This window comes from Zea mays, chromosome 7 (genome assembly GCF_902167145.1).
Source record: "Zea mays cultivar B73 chromosome 7, Zm-B73-REFERENCE-NAM-5.0, whole genome shotgun sequence".
In the NCBI taxonomy this organism is placed as follows: Eukaryota; Viridiplantae; Streptophyta; class Magnoliopsida; order Poales; family Poaceae; genus Zea; species Zea mays.
In genome coordinates this window covers 159,444,043-159,461,444 of record NC_050102.1, presented here as the reverse complement: position 1 = coordinate 159,461,444, position 17,402 = coordinate 159,444,043, and the positions used below count along the sequence as shown (strand labels likewise).

Here is a 17,402-nt window from a genome sequence, read left to right as displayed (position 1 = left end):
CCGTCTCGCCCGAGGCCCCCCTTTTTAACGGCGGACACACCTCCGGCTCGCCCGAGGCCCTGGCTTCGCTTAGAAGCAACCCTGACTAAATCGCTGTGCCGACTGACCAGGTTGCAGGAGCATTTAACGCAAAGGTGGCCTGACACCTTTATCCTGACACGCGCCCCCCGGCAGAGCCGAAGTGACCGCCGTCACTCCACCGCTCTACTGACCAGTCTGACAGAAGGACAGCGCCGCCTGCGCCACTCCGACTGCAGTGCCACTCGACAAAGTGGGTCTGACAGGCAGTCAGGCCTTGCCAAAGGCGCCATAGGGAACTCCGCTCCGCCCGACCCCAGGGCTCGGACTCGGGCTAAGACCCGGAAGACGGCGAACTCCGCTCCGCCCGACCCCAGGGCTCGGACTCGGGCTAAGACCCGGAAGACGGCGAACTCCGCTCCGCCCGACCCCAGGGCTCGGACTCGGGCCAAGACCCGGAAGACGGCGAACTCCGCTCCGCCCGACCCCAGGGCTCGGACTCGGGCTAAGACCCGGAAGACGGCGAACTCCGCTCCGCCCGACCCCAGGGCTCGGACTCGGGCTAAGACCCGGAAGACGGCGAACTCCGCTCCGCCCGACCCCAGGGCTCGGACTCGGGCTAAGACCCGGAAGACGGCAAACTCCGCTCCGCCCGACCCAGGGCTCGGACTCGGGCTCAGCCCCAGAAGACGACGAAACTCCGCCTCGCCTGACCCAGGGCTCGGACTCCGCCCTGGCCTCGGCCGAACGACCTCCGCCTCGCCCGACCCGATGGCTCGGACTCGGCCTCGACAACAGAAGACAGACTCAACCTCGGCTTCGGAGGAGCCCCCACGTCGCCCGACCTAGGGCGCAGGCCCGCCACGTCAACAAGGAGCGCCATCATCATCCTACCCTGAGCCGACTCGGGTCACGGAGAACAAGACCGGCGTCCCATCTGGCCAGCTCCGCCAGATGGACAATGATGGCGCCCCACAAGCTCTGTGACGACGGCGGCTCTCAGCTCTCTTACGGAAGCAGGGCGACGTCAGCGAGGACTCGACCGCTCCAACAGCTGTCCCTCCGCCAGGCTCCGTTGCTCCTCCGACAGCCACGACATCACGCCAGCAAGGTGCCAAGACCTCTCCGGCTGCCACATTGGCATGTACCTAGGGCGCTAGCTCTCTCTCCGCTAGACACGTAGCACTCTGCTACACCCCCATTGTACACCTGGATCCTCTCCTTACGACTATAAAAGGAAGGACCAGGGCCTTCTTAGAGAAGGTTGGCCGCGCGGGGACAAGGACGAGACAGGCGCTCTCTTGGGGCCGCTCGCTTCCCTCACCCGCGTGGACGCTTGTAACCCCCCTACTGCAAGCGCACCCGACCTGGGCGCGGGACGAACACGAAGGCCGCGGGATCTCCACCTCTCTCACGCCCGTCTCCGGCCACCTCGCCTCTCCCCCCTTCGCGCTCGCCCACGCGCTCGACCCATCTGGGCTGGGGCAGGCAGCACACTCACTCGTCGGCTCGGGGACCCCCCGGTCTCGAAACGCCGACATTGATGATGCTTAAATCTTTGTGGGTATGGATTACCCGACGGGTGACCCGTACCCACATGAGTATAGGGGTAAATATATACCCACTAGTAGATATGGGCAACCCGACAGGGTTATTTTTTGTTGTGAGTATAGGTATGTGATAGTAATATCCGGCGGGTATTTAGCCATTGGCATCTCTAGTCATAAACTGATATGTTTGGAACCACCTCAATTTTTATAAATCAGTTTTTTAAAAACTAGGTGCTTCCAAATAGGGCCTAAATATATCATTTGGGACTGGCCCTGCATGTGCTCAAATGTAAGTGCAATAAAGTTGTAACTAATGTATGGCGCGCGCCCATGCGCGCATGCCGAGCGGTAGCGTGGACCATTTTTTATGAGCAGTTGGAACAGTTGTTATGGAGCACATAAAGACATAAGTACAACCTGTATAAGGCCAAACTTAACCAAATTGCAATGCTTACAGTTGTAAACTGAGACAATTTTAGCGCTTACAACATATTGAATAGAATGTAAGTAGTGTACATAAAAAGTTAATTGGAGTAATGTAACAACCTAAAATCGTATTTCTGGTAAGTTAGGAAAGTTGTCTCAAGATTTAAATTCTTGTGCTCTGAAGCAAGGTATTAGATGAAAAGAACCTCTAGGGACTTAAATAATTGTTACATTAAATCTTATGCTTTGAACAATTCTCTAAAGAATTATACAAAAGTGTTGCCTAATGAAGATTTCATGGTAATAAACATTTAAATCTTAAAATAAAGCTATTTAACTTTTTTTAATCAATAATACGAGAAGGGTCCTTAATTATTTAATTGTATGATTCATTCTTTATTAAGTCTATATGTGTTGAAGCATTTTTATTTAAATAAATAGGAATAATAAATAAATATGTATACTTTGCATTATGTTGGATTTTTGTACTGTGCATTTAACTGTAAAGTTGAATTTCCAAAACCAAGGTTGAATTTGAACTAGAAATCAAAAATTGAAAACTAGAAAAACAAAACTAAAATTTAAAAGAAAATAAGAAGAAAAGGGAACTACCTGCGCTGGGCTGAAACCCGTTGTGTGGCCCAACTTGGCCGGCCCACATCCTCACCCGCGCTAGCCCCCCCAACACACACACACTTTACCTGCCGGATCAAAAGGGCACTGGCAAGCGGGTCCCGCTCGGTCAGTGGCGCAACTCCTCGGCATCTGTTGTATGTACTCCCGGTGATGTGGGACCTGCAAGACAGTTTCTCTTGCCTCCTCCCTGTTGTGCACATCTCATCTGGTCACCGTCGTGTGGGCCCTACTTGTCATCTCCCTCTTCCCCGTGCGGTGTGGCTCTGGTTGAACACCGCAACTGAACGCGCCAAAATCGGTGGCTTCTGTTCACCCATCCTGGCGTACAACCGACCCGATGTTTCGGCCTATTTAAGCCGCGTCCTACCCCCCCCCCCTTCTCTCTGAGCCATCCAAGGGGAGATTTGGATCAAGCCGCCATTAGCGCAGAAAATGGAGATCTACAGCCGCGGTCGGCACGCATGTTTGGCGCCACCCGAGCTCATCCGACCCCTGTGGGATGTTTACCACATTGTCTCGCGTGTGGCCGTCACTTCGTCAGGCATAGGGGAGCTCGCAGTCGTGAGGAATTGCTCGCCGAACTTGGTGGTCGCCATCAAACCGCGCTCCATCGCGGAGAGGACTCCCTGCGCTACCATCTCTGGTCAGATTTTCTCTCATGGATTAGCCTCACTCTTCCCTTCGTTTAGCATCTATCTGCTTAGGAAGTCGAGCAATTGGGTCGTCGGGACAACGCACGCCGGCGTGGACTCCGCCGTTAGCCGGGGAGCGCTGTTGCGCGGTGAAGAGAGATTAGGGGAGAGAAGTAGCGACCGTGGATCTTGCAGCGTGCGGCTGAGATCATAACATCGCATACCCATTCGCACGATTAGATTGGCGTCGCTGCTATGTGAGCGGACGGTCGGCTGTCGATGTTAACTGTTTTAAATCCAGACCGTTGATACAGAATTTGGCGGTCATCATTATTTATAACCCTAATCTAATCTGGGCCACTCAGATCAGATATTGCGTGGGGAAAATGATAATACCCCTTCTACCGCCTATTTTGCTAAAAAGCCCTTCGAGTTGGAAGATATCAACCCGCGGTCCTCATTTATATAAAGATCGTCACCATTAAGTCCTAGATTTTTGCAAGATAGACCCTACGCTTCCAGAAAATAATTCTCATGGTTGGGAGGCGTTGGATTTTATAAATAAAATTCTAGAGAAGGATTAATAAGTGAAAGGGAAATGTGTTTAAAACATTTCCTATAATCAGTTTTGGTGTTTGACGTCCATCATAAAACCATGTGGACTAACGAGTTTTCCTAGTTGCCATTTATCTTAGGTAGTCAGGTGCATAAAGTTCAACATAAACCAAGAAAGAAATTAAGTTGGCGACTCAATCAAGTTTGGAGCAAAGACAAGCAATGGTGTTGGCAGTGGCGCACCGGACAGTGTCTGGTGCCCAAGCCGAGCACCTCCCAACTGGCCACTCTTGGGTTTCTAAGTATGCCACTCCGCTATAATTCACCGAAGTGTCCGGTGTGCACCGGACAGTGTTCGGTGAGCCAACGGAGCAATGGTCAGATGCGCCAACAGTGGACTGCGATGTTAGATCAACAATGCACAGTACAGAAGTCAGAAGTCAGGCTGCGAAGTCAGAACGCACCGGACTGTCCGGTGCAACTAGAAGACAAAGGACTTCAACGGTCAACCGCTCCAAACCCCAACGGGCAGATGACGTGGCACGCACCGGACACTGAACAGTGCCATATCCGGTGCACCACCGGACTGTCCGGGGTGCCATCAACATCAACGGCTAGAATAGTGGTTGGGGCTATAAATACCCTCCAACCACCTCCATTCAAGTCATCCAAGTTTTCTGAACTTCACATTCATTGCAAGAGCAAAGGCAAACACTCCAAAGACACAACCAAAGCATTCAATCAACTCCAAGCTCCTTGTGAGAGGATCATTTGTGTTCTTTTGTTGCTCTTGTTGCTTGGATTACTTGCTCCTTCCTATTCTCATTCTTCTAAGTGCTTTGTAAAGCTAGCAAGAGACACCTAAGGGCTTGTTCGTTTCTATCGGATTGCACCCGGAATCGTTCCAGCTAATCAAAGTTTATATAAATTAGAGAAGCAATCCGATTAGGAATCATTCCGACCCACCAATCCGACACAAACTATAACACCCCGTCCAATCCCTCGACCGGCGGTACTTACTCCTGGCAGCTGTCTAGGATCATATATTGTCCCCACAGACCAACACGAGTCTTTTGTGCGCACTTTGTCCTCACTCATGCGCACCCGAGAAAACTTCCCGGTCGGTCACCCATCCCAAATTGCTCCAAGCCAAGCACGCTTAACTTGGAGGTTCTTTTGAGATAGGCTTCCGAAAAAGAAGATGCACCTTGTTGGTATGAAATACTCTATTAATTCTATTAAGCATTGGGCCAGGATATCCCATCCCAGAGGCCAGGATATCACACAAATGAACAAGGCCTAAGTGTGTGGTGATCCTTGCAGGGTCTTAGTGACCCAAGTGATTAAGGAGAAGCCTCAACCGGTCTGAGTGACCGATTGAGAGAGGGAAAGGGTTGGAATAGACCCGGCCTTTATGGCATCCTTAACGGGGACTAGGTTCTTTGGAACCGAACCTCGGTAAACAAAACATCGTGTTCATTTGTGTTAGTCTTCACTTGTGAAAGGGAAATAGGATTACACCTTTTCCTAATTGATTTTGGTGGTTGAATTGCCCAACACAAATAATTGGACTAACTAGTTTGCTCTAGACTATAAGTTTTACAGGTGCCAAAGGTTCACAATAAACCAATAAAAAGACCAAGAAAGGGTTCAAACAAAGAGAGAAAAAGACAACCAAAGTGTGCCCTGGTCCGGCGCACCGGACAGTGTCTGGTGCACCAGGGAACCAAACTCTGAACTGCTCACCTTCAGGAATTCTGGGAGCCGCTCTGCTATAATTCACCGGACTGTCCGGTGTAGCACCGGACTGTCCGATGTACCAGTGGAGTAACGGCTACTACAGCGCCAACGATCGCCTGCAACGGCAGTTAATGCGCTACAGTGCGCGCAGAAGTCAGAGCAGAGCCAGAAGGCGCACCGGACAGTCTACAGGACCTGTCCGGTGAACCACCGGACTGTTCGGTGGCCCAGAAGACAGAAGCTCCAACAGTCGAACCCTAACGGTCGGGTGACGTGGATGGCGCACCGGACAGTGTCCGGTGGTGCACCGGACTGTCCGGTGCGCCATGCGACAGCAGCCTCCACCAAACGGCTAGTTTGGTGGTTGGGGCTATAAATACCCCCAACCACCCACCATTCATTGCATCCAAGTTTTCAGCCTTCAAACACCTTATAAGAGCTATAGCATTCAATACAAGACACAATCAAAGAGATCAAATCCTCTCCCAAGTCCAAAGATCATTCCAATCAAATAGTGACTCGTGAGAGAGAGACTTGTGTTCATTTGAGCTCTTGCGCTTGGATTGCTTTTCTTCTTCCTTCTTTCTTGTGTTCAACTCAATTGTAACCAAGGCAAGAGACACCAATTGTGTGGTGGTCCTTGTGGGGACTTAGTGTCCCGTTTGATTGAGAAGAAAAGCTCACTCGATCTAAGTGACCGTTTGAGAGAGGGAAAGGGTTGAAAGAGACCCGGTCTTTGTGACCACCTCAACGGGGAGTAGGTTTGCAAGAACCGAACCTCGGTAAAACAAATCACCGTGTTATCCGCCTTATTTGCTTGTGATTTGTTTTCGCCCTCTCTTTCGGACTTGTTTATATTTCTAACGCTAACCCCGACTTGTAGTTGTGCTTAAAGTTTGTAAATTTCAGATTCGCCCTATTCACCCCCTCCCCCTCTAGGCGACTTTCAACTTGATTTGTTTTCCCTTCTTTCCTCTCTCTAAACAGTTCCATTGCTCACATTGATTGAGCGACTCCTAGCAAGGAGAACTATATTCCGCACTCCAATTTATTTCTAACGCTAACCTCGAACATAGTGTGTGTTTTAAGTTTGTAAATTTCAGGTTTCGCCTATTCACCCCTTTCTAGGCGACTATAAATAAGTATAAAATAATTATAGAAACATAGAAAATCCATATATTCTCCGATATAACTCTGATTTGATCCATTCCAGTTTCGTTAGCTTCGTCATAAAATTACATGCGCGGTGATGACATTATTTGTACCATAAAACATATCTTTATAAATAGACAGTGGTTAGCCTATTATTAGTAGATTTATCCTTCCATCCAAAGTTAAATTGGTCCATGACAATAATTGACTAAAATATGATTTCTAATCAAACCATAATCTAGGTTAAAGTTGAATTAGATATTTGGAGGATTTTTCTCATATGATGTATATTAACCAATTTATAATATAGTTTAATATTTAATCACGTAGATCTTGGGAAAATCATATCTTTATAACTGTAACTCCAAATATAGTGGTTCTCGAACCTACAATCTCATTACGACGCGTAGAATATTCTTACACGGTTTGTTCTTATGTTTGGTATGCTATTAATTTTGCATATACCATGTTTGTTTCTATTGCTACGATTAGCAGTGAGGTCACGAGAATTTGAAGATAATCCTGGTACCTAGAATCTCGAGTCTCACGCAAGTTGTGCCCTTAATCACTTTTCTTTACCCAATAATGTTCCTGTTAATCACCATGACATGCTCAGGTTAATCTGATGTGACATAATAGGTTTCCCTATACTTGTTTATCCCACACCTTGTTTACCACTGAACTTTTGGGTAGTTTTGTTATTGCTCTACCTAGTTTTGGGATTAATATTACATTAAGATCATGTTCCAGTTATATTGTTGTTTTAATTATTATTCATGACAGGATCATTGTGTTAATTGGAACATGGAGCTTAACTTGAGAAACACGTACTACCACGAGGGTGGAATGGGATGCCCTTAGCTAACTAATTAGGAAAGCTAGTGGAGGACTACCTTACCCGAAAGGGGCAAGGGCAGTAGGGGAGTTGCGTATAGGGAGGTTCTCGGGTCGATCATGCTGCGATGGTTTTTCGAACGAGGGATTCCTATATTGCCCTTCCTAGAAATTGTAGCGGGTTTTCTGAAGCTAGTGGAACTTTGTAAACGCCTCGTAGTGGATCCCTAGCCATTCACCACGGAAGTGTCTAAGAGTCTAGCTAACCTTGGCTAGACGGGATACACGACTTGTGGGTAAAGGGCACAACCTCTACAAAGTGTAAAACTGGTATATCAGCCGTGCTCGCGGTCATGAGCAGCTCAGGACTCTCGCATGATTAATTTATGGAACTAAACTTAATCTGTCATATGCATTGCATCGTGGGTGTTATTATCAATGGTGATCTCTTATTTAATTGGGTTGGTATCTACTTATACTTAGTAACTGCTAATAAAATTTTGACCAACTTTAAAAGCAATGCTCAGCTTTAATCATCTCCTTTGGTAAGCCTTACACTTCACATGAGCTCCCACCTTTGGTGAGTTCATGCACATTATTCCCCCACAACTTGTTGAGCGATGAACACATATGAGCTCACCCTTGATGTACTCACACCCCCAGATCAAGGACAGGTACCACAGGATGTCGTGATGAGTTCGTGAGAAATCTAGGTCGTCGTCTCCTAGTCAACTATGGTCGTTGGATCGTTGTCTTCATATGATGTAATTATTTAATTATTTTGTATAGAACCCTGTTATATATTAAAGATGTGACATTCGTTTCTGTACCATGAGTCATCATATGTGTGAGACTTGATCCCAGCACACTTGGTGATTATTTCGCGTCCGGGTTTGGGACCCTTAGAACTTGGGTGTGACAAGTAAGTTCGCAGGGTCGCATAAACATATATGGAGCTAAAAAGTTTTTAGCAGTTTGGTTTGAAAGTCGCCTAGAGGGGGGTGAATAGGCGAAACCTGAAATTTATAACTTTAAACACGCACTAAGGTCGGATGTTAGCGTTAGAATTAAATTCAAGTCGGAAAGAGAGGAAAAACAAATCAACCAAGAAATAAGGCGAGTGAACATGGTGATTTGTTTTACCGAGGTTCAGTTCCAAAGAACCTAGTCCCCGTTGAGGAGGTCGCAAAGACCGGGTCTCTTCCAACCCTTTCCCTCTCTCAAACGGATTTGGCAGAAGCTCTTGATGATGAGCGATTGAGCGCCATCTCCTCGTTGTCGAGCTTGGAGGCATCGATTGGAAGCCTACTTGATGTAGACTCCTCCTTCTTCTCTTCCGTCGCTTTGAATGAGACGGGTTGCACCTCGGGTGTTGAGGTGTCGCCTTGCTCCAAGTTGACAATATGTTTGGAGTCTTTGATCATAAGTTCAAAGCTCACAAACTTGCCAATTACTTCCACGGGAGACATCTGTTTATATCTAGGGTCTCCACGGATTAGTTGCACTTGAGTGGGATTATGAAAAACAAGTGATCTAACAATAACCTTGACCATCTCATGGTCATCCCACTTTGTGCTCCCGAGGTTACGCACTTGGTTGACCATCGTTTTGAGACGGTTGTACATGGCTTGTGGCTCTTCTCCTTTGTTGAGGATGAATCGACCGAGCTCGCTCTCGATCATTTCCCGCTTGGTGATCTTGGTCACCTTGTCCCCTTCGTGCGCGGTCTTGAGCATGTCCCAAATTTCTTTGGCGCTCTTTAACCTTTGCACATTGTTATACTCCTCTTGACACAAGGAGGCGAGGAGTATAGACGTGGCTTGAGAGTTAAAGTGCCTAATTTGGGCAACTTCGTCCGAGTCATAATCTTTGTCCCCCACCTTAGGTACCTGCGTTCCAAATTCAACAATATCCCATATGCTTTCGTGGAGTGAGGTTAGATGATGCCTCATTTTAGCACTCCACATACAATAATCTTCACCATCAAAATATGGTGGTTTGCCTAGGGGAACGAAAAGTAATGGAGCACGCTTTGAAATACGAGGATAGCGTAGGGGCATCTTACTATACTTCTTGCGCTCATGGCGCTTAGAAGCGACGGACGAGTCGGAGCTTGATGTGGAGGGTGACGAAGAGTCGGTCTCATAGTAGACCACCTTCTTCATCTTCTTCTTCTTGTCACCTCTCTGATGTGATTTGATGGAGGAAGAGGATTTCTCCTTATGCTTGTTGTCGGACTCCCTTGAAAGGGTTCTCCCCGAGCTTGCGGGCTTGTCGCCGATCACGATCTCCCTCTTGGCGTGATCTCCAGACATCACTTCGAGTTTGTTAGACTCTTAATGAAGCACTGGCTCCGATACCAATTGAAAGTCGCCTAGAGGGGGGTGAATAGGCGAAACCTGAAATTTATAACTTTAAACATGCACTAAGGTCAGAGGTTGGCGTTAGAATTAAATTCAAATCGGAAAGAGAGGAAAAACAAATCAACCAATAAATAAGGCGAGTGAACATGGTGATTTGTTTTACCGAGGTTCGGTTCCAAAGAACCTAGTCCCCGTTGAGGAGGTCACAAAGATCGGGTCTCTTCCAACCCTTTCCCTCTCTCAAACGGTCACTTAGACCGAGTGAGCCTTCTTCCTTAATCTCACGGGTCACTAAGACCCCACAAGGACCACCACACACATGGGTGTCTCTTGTCTCGCTTACAGAGCACTTGAGAATAAGAGACAGAAAAGAAGAAAGGCAATCCAAGCGACAAGAACTCAAATGAACACAAAAAACTCTCTCTCACAAGCCACTAAGTGTTTGGAGTGAATTTGGGACTCGGAAAGGATTTGATCTTTTGTATTGTGTCTTGGAGTGAATGCTAGAGCTCTTGTATTGAATGTGATCTTCAGAAAACTTGGATGCCTAGAGTTGTGGTGGTTGGGTCGTATTTATAACCCCCAACCACCAAGGTAGCCGTTGGGGAGACTGCTGGCGATGGGCGCACCGGACAGTTCGGTGTGTCACCTGACAGGTACTGTGTGTTGTACGGTGCGCCGCCACATCACCCAACTGTTAGGGTTCGGAGCTCGAGCGACCGTTGGAGCTGTCCTCTTGCGGCAGCAGACAGTCCGGTGTCACACCGGACAGTCCGGTGCCCTCTGACTTCGCGGCTCTGACTTCTGCTGCGCACTGTGCTGCACTGTTCCTGCTGTCAGAGTCGACCGTTGCGCGCTGGGTAGTCGTTGCTCGCTGACTCACCGGACAGTCTGGTGGCACATCGGACAATCTGGTGAATTATAGTGGAGAGCGTCTGCGTTTTATCGAGAGTGGCTGTTTCGGAGTTGTACAGGCATGGTGCATCGGACACTGTCCAGTGGCACACCGGACAGTCCGGTGCGCCAATCCACAGCACACTCAAGTATTTGCTCCATTTCAAATTAGTCCCTAACTTGAATCTTCTATTGGTTTGTGTTGAACCTTATGCACCTGTAATACATGAGTTCTAGAGCAAACTAGTTAGTCCATATGTTTGTGTTGGACATTCAACCACCAAAATTAATCGTAGGAAAAGGTTAACCCTATTTTCCTTTCATGGTTATATGTACACAAAAGCATTCTTGCTCCAAAAGTGACAATGCCCTTCATAGGTACGCAAAAGCAACTGCCTATACACAAACAAGAGGGTAATATCAGTTGTGGTTAAAGAGTTTGTCAATTACTCTATTGTTCTGCAATGGTTATAAAGGAGAGAGAAGAACAATATGCAAACTATACTGGTAACAAGCTTTGTAGCAATGAAGGAGAATAGATGGCGTCGTACCTTCATGAAAATAACGATCTACCGGTCATGTTTTCTAGGGTCTGTAGAACTTGACTGAAGTTTGTGAAGGTGGTTAGTCTTGATTCTATATGTGCTTTGCGACATCGGAGTGAATTATGATTCATAGGCCTTTAAAAGGAAAGCTATTCGCTATTCGGGTCCCTTTTTCTTAGTACATACTTTTTAGGTGGCGATGGTAGGCCATCCTTGTTATGTTGATCTGCATGCGACTCATCATCATGTCATTAAGTGGATAACAATTGTCAAATCATGTTGCTACTTTAAATTAGAAGTTCAGTAAATCAGTAGTTATGTCCTCTCCCCTTTCTATTGCAGTTAGAAAACAGGTATCAGTGTTTTAAAGTAGAAGTTCAGTAGTTGTTTGCTCTCTCTTTTGTTGGTTTTAACAAACATGTATCAAGGGAGAATGGATTCTAATATTTGCTATTGTTGTATTAAGAGGATACAACCATGTAACTTTTGGAGCATATACAATATAAGTGTATTGGTAATTTGGTATACCAAACTTACCTCTCTAAGGAGGAAGAGGGACTTTGCCACTTTTACAACAGTTATTGTAAATGACAGTTCGGGATCCACTTGATGATCTTATCCTCTCATTATACCAAAAAAGAGCATATTAGTGAGTATACTGGTATGATGGTAGGCTGAGGGAGTAAGAAGAGAAGTGGGAAAAGTGCGGAAGCGTAAACAAACAAAGCAAGTTAGCACATTGCAAACCAGAGAAAACAAAGGTAGGCCTCACGACATCTATCTGGTGGAGACACGAATAGACTACGAGAAAAAAAGACGATGAAGCACATAAAAATGTCTTTGCTCTTTTTGGGGGAAAACCGTAAAGCATTGCTGTAGGCAAAGCCGCATTGAGTGGTTCTTGTTTAAGCCTCTTAAATGAAAGGTAGAACTTTAAGAATCTCATTGATCATTACGTAATGAAGTACAACTATGCAGTTTGTGTAAGAGCATATGTAGGGACAATTAAAATCTTTGATGTATATGAGGTAATTATATAGAAGCTTACCTCTTTGGTGGAGATTGAAGAGGAGTCTCGATTTTTTACCTTTATCGTCGGGAGTTTTCTGCAACCGTTAAATTGGAATGAGCGAGTTGTACATAAGTGCATTTAAGAATTTACTAAATCGCACGATGTTAGTTGCAATATAAGATATATGCACTAAGATATGAGGCATTAGAATTTTAGTTTTCGTCGTGCAGTAATTAATAGTGTAATAAGTTGAGCAGTCGTGTGCCATATAAACACAAAAAACTACTATGTAAGTTAATAAACATAAACATATAAGCAAGATTGAGATACATACTTGTCTTCGAGTTTTTTTCTTCGGATTTATTCGCACAAACAATAGAATAATAAACCTTTCATGTCAGGGAAAACATTAGTTTGCAATCGATTGCATTTAACTAAATAGAACAAACATTAGAGTAATAAAATATTTATGTGGTGACAGAAAAGGGTGGAACGTTAGGAAAAACATAAATATGGAAGTAAGGTTAGACAAGTGCTTGTATTTGGCCCTTATTCGAATTTAGAAGCATACATGTGACAAAGAGATTGAAAAACTTAAGTTCTCAGTCGATTGCAGTGGAGAAAATGCTAATGTATGTGGCAAACCTTTTTTAAAACAATTTTAGAAATTTACCTTTTTTGTACAGGCCAGTAATTCTTCAAAGCGTCACAAAGGTTCTGAAGATATCTTCTAATTACATCACAAATAGTCTGAAATGGCTATCAGCAATTAGCTATTATGCTAGAAAATGCAAGGCATTAAAAAGTGCATAACATAAAGTACAATGCGTAGGCAAAATGAAAAGGCATGCAATAGTTAACTATATATAAGAATATATATATGTGTGTGTTTGTGTGTGTCTGTGTGAGCATTTATGATCAGTAAAATGTTTTGGCAACGCAAATTAATTTTAGTTTGTTTCCATCTCACCTTTCCTGTTATGAGGAGAAAGAGAAATCGTTGGAGCTCAATTAGGTGGAACTAGTCGGTTACCCGTGCGTTGCGATGGCTCACAACAATATCCACCAAAAAAGATCTCAAGATTTTTTATTGATTGTCTCCGCTCTTCGTATAATATTTTTTATGTATGCACAGGTACCATAGACAGCAAATCAGAGACCCACATCCCTCGCCTCCCCACTTCCAAGGTTTCGTAGAGCAGTAGGAGAAGGGAAGAGGCGGACATACTTGTTTGTTGCCGGAGAAGGATACGATGAAGACATGGGCATCTGGAGGCGACATAGTGAAAGGGAATTAGGCTTACACCTATCTCCTAATTGATTTTGGTGGTTGAATTGCCCAACACAAATAATTGGACTAACTAGTTTGCTCTAGTCTATAAGTTCTATAGGTGCCAAAGGTTCACAATAAGCCAATGAAAAGACCAAGAAAAGGGTTCAAACAAGAGAGCAAAAGACAACCCGAAAGGCACCCTGGTCTGGCGCACCGGACTGTCCGGTGCACCACCAGACTGTCCGGTGCACCAGGGAACTTCAGCTCGAACTCTTCACCTTCGGAAAAATCAGAGGGCGCTCCGCTATAATTCACCGGACTGTCCGGTGAGTCACCGGACAGTGTCCGGTGCACACTGGACAGTGTCCGGTGCACACCGGACTGTCCGGTGTGCCAGCGGAGCAACGACTACTTCGCGAAGCAACGGTCGACTGCAACGCATTAAATGCGCACCTGCGCGCGCAGAGGACAGAGCAGCGTCAAATGGCGCACCGGACAGTCTACAGGACCTATCCGGTGCACCACCGGACAACCCAGAGGCCCCACAAGTCAGAGCTCCAACGGTCGAACCCCAACGGTCTGCTGACGTGGCTGGCGCACCGGACAGTGTCCGGTGGCGCACCGGACTGTCCGGTGCGCCATGCGACAGCACACTTCCAACGGCCATTTTTGGTGGTTGGGTCTATAAATACCCCAACCACCCCACATTCAATGGCATCCAAGTTTTCCACTCTTTTACACCTTACAAGAGCTAGCATTCAATACAAGACACACCAAAGAGTTCAAATCCTCTCTCAACTCCACACAAAGCTTTAGTAATTAGAGAGAGTGATTTGTCGTGTTCATTTGAGCTCTTGCGCTTGGATCGTTTCTTTTCTTTCTCCATTCTTGTGATCAAACTCAATTTTAACCAAGGCAAGAGACACCAATTGTGTGGTGGTCCTTGCGGGAACTTCGTGTTCCGTTTGATTGAGAAGAGAAGCTCACTCGGTCTAAGTGACCGTTTGAGAGAGGGAAAGGGTTGAAAGAGACCCGGTCTTTGTGACCACCTCAACGGGGAGTAGGTTTGCAAGAACCGAACCTCGGTAAAACAAATCATCGTGTCTCACTCTTTATTCGCTCACGATTTGTTTTGCGCCCTCTCTCTCGGACTCATTTCTATTTCTAACGCTAACTCGGCTTGAAGTTGTCCTTAAGTTTGTAAATTTCAGATTCGCCCTATTCACCCCCCCCCCCCCCCCCCTCTAGGCGACTTTCACATAGGTAGTATACCGCTAGATATATATAGGGAGAGAGCACACAATCGTAGAAAGAAGCCCAGCCGGAGCAGCTCCAAACCGAGAGGCACCTGCACCAGGCGTCAATCCAAGAAGGGCGAGAGAATGCGAGTGTATTCCCAGCCCTGGACCCGCCGAAGCGACGCAACACCACCACCAACTTCGTAGCATATGCCGACTGCTACCACGCTACGAGCCTTGGTTGTCCAATATCTCAGACCAGGACTCCTCATCGCCAAGATAACCTAAGCGTGGCAGGTGCCACCATGTCCTCGACGACACGCATGGAGAAAGGCCAGGAGCTGAACGACTCGCCTCGTACCCACGTCGATTAGCGTCGGTCGGCTCGTGGCTACGATCGTGGGTGGGGGCAGCAGGTTGGGGAGAAAGAACAGGGCGAAGGCCGGGAAGACGAACGGGACGTCCGACAACGGCGAAAACGATAGTATGCGCATGATGTGAAACGTCCTTGTGGACGTGCAATAGACATTGCGCGAGTCGGTGTCGGGACTGGTGTCAGACGAATACGGGAAGAAGACGCATACTCCTACACCCTCTGCCAAGAATGGGGTGGCGCGGAGGTGGAGGCATGAGGGGGGAGAGTAAAGAAGTAGAATGGCGAACGAGGTGGTGGCAACTGAGACGAGGACCATCATTATCGTGTGGAGGTATAGATGGCCAAATTAGTCGTGTCTAGCGAGCCGGTCCGAGACATGACCCATTTATATCCCGACACGATTATTTTTTATTTTATAAAAAAATCATATATAATATGTACAATTTATATTCAATATTATAAACACTTAAACATGATGTTCTGCTGGTTAGATAGCTTGGTCTAGTGTCTCCCACACTTCTTCCATCAGGGTGTGGGTTACGTTGGGTTGATTTGGAAGAAATGTAAGGATTTTTTTGTAAAAAGATGACGCAGGACGACCGTTAAAACTGATGCTTTAAGTATAGTAGAGATTAGGTGGACCGAGGAAACTGATGCTTTAAGTATAGTAGAGATTAGGTAGACCGAGGCTTGTTCTACAATTCCAACATCAATGTGTCTCATGTTTGCAGCAAGAAAGGATTTCTATATTGTTGCATATATACTTTCAAAAGAATTTGGTTGTCTAAATCCTAGGCTTACTTTAAATAATCACCATGGTCTGTTGTTGCAACAACAGCCCGTATCAGTTACATAGATATAGATATACGCTAAAAAGGTTGCAAGGAAAAGTGACATTCCTCGACGTTACATTCCACTGCGGCTTAGCATCGAATCTCTCTCGTGCATGGGGAAATCATAGTTTGATTGCTTTCTTTTGCAGGCGTTCGCCGCTCTGAGAGGTGGAGAAGGGGGAGGAGCAGCATCGACTGCAGCTTAACATGGAACAGCTTCCGCGCCGCCGCGCGTGGGCCAAATCACTAGCAATCTCAGCTGGAGGAGGCAAGGACAGCAGTGTGTAGCACTGTAGCGTACGGCGGGACGTAGTGTATCTGCATGCGTGGACGCGCCATCGCTTCTTGCGAACCAGTTAACCAAAAGGAAATACTTGCCTTTTAGATCTCAATCTCCACGCACTGAAGCAACAAGATCTCTAAAAAACAAGAGGATCTCGAGTAGAGGACTTTGGATACGATCGACGAACGGATCTGGAACCAGGTGTCGACCGAATCGAAAAGGACGGCGAAAGAGAAAGAAAAAAATTTTGTATCTCACCAAAGAGACGCAGCCGATGAGCAAGCCAAGAGAAGTCGAAGTCTTCAGACGGAAGCGGAGTTTTCCTTGACGGCGACGAAATCAAAGAGACGCAAAGAGGATGAAAGTGAGACGAAGCAACTGGGAGAGGAAGCGAGATGCGGCGGATGGGGAGGTGTGCGATGGAAATATCTGGAAACAGTTGTCGTGTCTGTGTTTTTTCCCACCCCACTCGGCGGGGACCATTTTGAACCGGCTTCAATAATATAGAAATGTGGATTTTGGTATGGATAACCAGACAACTTTGAGGACTATTAAGATAATATGGAGTTAGACAAGCAGTTGAGTACTTGGTGAGAATAATATATGACTTGGTGGAGACCCCAATTATAAAAGGATGTGGTGTTGAACTTATCGGAGGATTGTATTCTTTTTTACATTTTAAAAGTAAATGTAGGAACTGTCATGCTATCAAGGGGGTGCAAAATACAAGGTGTGTTTGGTTTTGCTTATCAAACGTAATTCTACTTTAAAAACAAAAGTTGAACCAAAGGGGACACTAAATTTGCTTCTACCAAAAAGCATTTCCTTCTAGTACAAATTTGGAAGTAGCTTCCCCTACTTTCTGCTAGGCAAGAACATTCGGTTTACCTAAAATATCTGGCTCGAGTAATTCGGGTATAAAAAACTGCTACCAGATTTTTGCCTCGAGAAATTGTTACCCGAATTTTGGATACCCAATAATTCAGAAGAGGGTTCAGGTTTTACCCGATATACCCAAAATTGACAAAACCAATCATTTTAA

At 46.1% G+C, this 17,402-nt stretch overlaps 1 long non-coding RNA gene across 1 annotated transcript; it reads right to left on the bottom strand.

The window, feature by feature from the left end:
* Positions 1 to 15,945: 15,945 nt before the first annotated feature.
* On the bottom strand, positions 15,946 to 16,915 carry LOC103633194 (uncharacterized). Its single transcript, XR_556398.4, has 2 exons — positions 16,619 to 16,915; positions 15,946 to 16,418 (listed from the first exon to the last, which is right to left on the bottom strand). It is a non-coding gene; the product is annotated as an uncharacterized lncRNA (long non-coding RNA).
* Between the last annotated feature and the right edge of the window lie 487 nt (positions 16,916 to 17,402).